The sequence below is a fragment of the Papaver somniferum genome, chromosome 2 (assembly GCF_003573695.1).
Source record: "Papaver somniferum cultivar HN1 chromosome 2, ASM357369v1, whole genome shotgun sequence".
Lineage (NCBI taxonomy): Eukaryota > Viridiplantae > Streptophyta > Magnoliopsida > Ranunculales > Papaveraceae > Papaver > Papaver somniferum.
In genome coordinates this window covers 190,619,819-190,623,892 of record NC_039359.1, presented here as the reverse complement: position 1 = coordinate 190,623,892, position 4,074 = coordinate 190,619,819, and positions in this window count along the sequence as shown.

Here is a 4,074-nt window from a genome sequence, read left to right as displayed (position 1 = left end):
TATATGAAAATCCACACTTATACAGAAAAATATATATATTTAATGTATTTTTGAAAATTTTCTTTGTGTCAAATGTTGAACTGGATCGATTAAGTGTGATAAAGTAGTGTTTGCTGGATAAAATTAAGTATTATTTTAAGCACAATTATAGAATGAATGAATATAATTTAATTTTAAAATAATAAAAATTGTCTTTCTTTTGAGATTGGTTCAAGTCTGCACCTCCATAATCATCTTTATCTCTATCAGAATCTTCATTTTTTTCTCATCGAAGTCGGAATCGATGTTTTCTTCCTTTACGTCCAGCTTCATAAAAATGTTCACCTGCATGTCCACAACCTTCTTGAGTTCCATATGAAACTTTTTCATAATATTGAAATCCACCACCTTTAGCATGGCTAAAAACTTGTTCATAATGGTCGAATTCACCATCTTCGGTTTGACCAAGAAATTATTCTTCACCTTATTATTCTCCATGTGATGAAGTTTACTCTACGCGTTCCATATATGAACCATCAAAATTTGACGCCTCTGTTGGTTGTGAAATAATTCCTTTACCGGGATACGATTTAATGTGCTTAACAAGATCAACTAGTGGTTGGTGGTACTATTTGTGGGTAAAAACTGTTCTGCTAGTTTTGGTCAATTTGGGTGTGTGGATGAGAAACGACCCTAAAACTTAAAAAAATGCACTGCACGGGAGTACTTTAGATTCGAGAGATCAATCTGTAAAATCCTGGCCTAAACCAAGAAATGGTCGTTCCAAGCTTGATTCGGTCACAAAATGAAGGAGAAGGGTTAGTCTTAGGGAGGGAAGCGAAGAAGGTGTTGAGACCAGAATGGTTAATTCTAAAGGTGTGGATATTTTTTGAGTTGTATCAGAATGTGAAACTGGCTTGCCGAATGTAAGCTATCAGTTCTTTGGTGTTTTTCTGGATACTGTGTTGTTGTTAACCAAAAACTTGTTTTTTGGTTGAAATAGGTAGAACCTATATATACAAGTCATATCGAACGCACCCTGATCTAGTAGAAAGTGGGAATGATTGAGTGATGGAGAAGCGGGGTAATGTGTAAATGCCAGAGACCACGTTCCCACTATGAAGGAGACAGGTTAGTTTACACCCACTACTTATTTGCGCCACTAACTGCCCAGCTTTTTGACACTTTCTTGTAATGGGCGTGTTGCACGCCGTACGCTGTAAACCGCTCGACCAATACCCTGATGAGCATCCCCCAGTTTGTGACATGTTTGATGTCTCAGGTGTTTTCGTGGAAAACGTGTAGCAGTTTGCTATGTGTGGCAAGTCAAAGTCAGAAGACTTTCCGTAGGAAAATAGTACGTGGCACTATTTAGACTTGCCTTGGATGGTCGCCTAAGACTTTCCACAGGCCTGTCAATTCGGTGGCGAATTTGGACGGCTGAGATTGTAACTCACGAGAAAGGGTGGCCATTGATTATGTCCACATTCTGTTGGCATCTTCTAATAGCATAGTGGAGCCATTAGCACATGCTAGTGACACGGTGGCATGGCCAAAGCTAGGATTTGGCGTCTTGGCCAAAATTAGGGCCTGGCGGCATGGCCAAGCTTGAATTTGGCACCGTGGCCAAAATTAGGGCTTGGCGGTATGGCCAAGCTAGGATTTGGCACCGTGGCCAAAATTAGGGCTTGGCGGCATGGCCAAAATTAAGGCTTGGCGGCATGGCCAAGCTAGGATTTGGCGTCGTGTCCAAAATTAGGGCTTGGCGGCATGGGCAACATAGAATTTGGCGTCGTGGCCAAAATTAGGGCTTGGCGGCATGGCCAAGCTAGAATTTGGCGTCGTGGACAAAATTAGGGCTTGGCGGCATGGCCAAGATAGAATTTGGCGTCGTGGACAAAATTAGGGCTTGACGGCATGGCAAAGCTAGAATTTGGCGTCGTGGCCAAAATTAAGGCTTGGCGGAATGGCCAAGCTAGAATTTGGCGCATATTGGTGTTAGATCCAAATATTGCTTCGGCAACATTGGCTCTAGTTGCCATATCAAACTTAATGCCCTAGGGAGCATTACATGGATTGGTTGGCGTGGCAACCTTAGCTAAGTTAGAGTTTGGACGAAACCTTAATCTGCGCGTGTGGCATGTGACCGCGGCACGATGATGTTTTTTTTGCAAACGGCGCCATGGCCACGCCAGAGGAATTATGGCAAATCCAAAACGTGGGGATGGTCACAGGAGCAAGGAAGGATATGAGTGGCCATAGCATGGCGCCATTTTTAGGGTTTCCCGGTCCTACATGGCTCGTGGCATGTTGTGAAGTGGCGTAATTTGGTCCACGAACAAAGTTAGGGTTTCAACTAATGCCACTAAAGGAAATCGTTTTCTAGTTGGTGTTTGAGGGTAAAAACTGGTTCTGCTGTTTTTGGTAAATTTGGGTGTGTTGATAAGAAAAGAATTCAAACTCTAAACAATGCACTGCACGGGAGTAATTTTAGATTCGAGAGATCAAACTGTAAGACTCTGGCCTAAACCAAGAAATGGTCGTTCCAGATTCAATTCGGTCGCAAACTGAAGGATAAGGGTTGATCTTAGGGAGAGAAGCAGAGAAGGCGTTTGAGATCAGGATGTTGAATTATGAAGGTGTGGTATTTTATGACTTGTGTATCAGAAAATGGATTTTGGCTACTTGTGTTCATAACACTTGTGTTTTTGTCGAAATAGGTTGAAAACCTATTTATACAAGTCATTTGAGCGCAACCCTGATCTCGTAGGAACTGGAGGAGGTTAAGTAATGGAGTAATGGAGTCTTCTAAGAGGTGTTGATCATTGCGTGGTCACACCTTCACCCACTATTCCATCGTTGTTAACCGTCCGTCCTTTCCTGACATGTTCTCGTAATGGGCTCGTTGCACGCCGCACGCTGTAAACCGCTAGACCAATACCCCAGTAAGTATCCCTAGTTTGTGACATGTTTGATGTCTCGAGTAGGTGGACCAAGTCGTGGGAATTACCGCAAAGAATAGCATACAATGCTATGAGGTGAAACAACTAAGTTGTTTATGGAGTCGATATTCATAAAATATCGCATGTGTTCGATGCATGTAATGCATCGCTTTTAAGCAAGAAGATCAAGACAATCGATATGCATGAAGCATCGTTGTTTTGAAGCTTGATTGAATAAGTCGCGGATTGAGCGTCTTAATATAGCAGCATGTTCGACCTCCTTCGGGTGATGTTTAAAGGCCCCACGGGCGAGCCATCATTTGGTCGATCGCTCCCCATGGAAGAGAGGTGGATGGTGATTGTCATGCTGCTTTGCGGGTTTGCTGGAAATAAATCTACATCATCCAACTATGCATGAAAAGTTGGATGGATGAGATGATTTATGGCAGTTGCATATTTCCATTAATGCAATTTAGAGTTTCAAAACCGTGTGACCCACCACCCTTTCGGAGTGCTTTTCGAGGCATTGAGTCCTGGCTTGCATAGGCCGGCAGGTCAGTGTAAAGGTGGGTCGATGGTGGTCACATTAACACCTTTGGGACCATTTGAATCTAGATCTACACCGCCCGTTTAGGCTGTTGAAGATAGATGGTTATGATCAATTTACGACATAAGTGTGTTGCCGTAAACCCAATTAGGGTTTTGAAACATCCACGATTTCTCTAGTTCGATCGAGAAATTCGATGCATCATTGACTTCCCATAGGTAAGTCGATTGAACAGGGATAACGTTGGGCCGGTGGTGGACTCATGCGTACCTCCTTGATTGTCCAGAACATGATCTAAGCCATCCAAACAGGTTGGCTAAGTTGGATGGTCGTGATCGATTTAAGACACCAATACGCTTATGCGACCCAAATTAGGGTTTTACAAGCATCGCGTCTACCATAGTTTGGGAAAACAATTCATTGCCTTACGGACCTGCCGCGAACAGACCGATCGAGTGGGGGGAATGCTGGGCCGCCGGTGTGCATGCTGCCACTTCCTTAATCACTCGTATAAACATCCAAGCCGTCCATCCAGGCTGGCGAAGTTGGACGGTCGTGATACTTTCTAAGACTGTTTTGAACAGTCTAGATCGTTCGAGCTTCTTT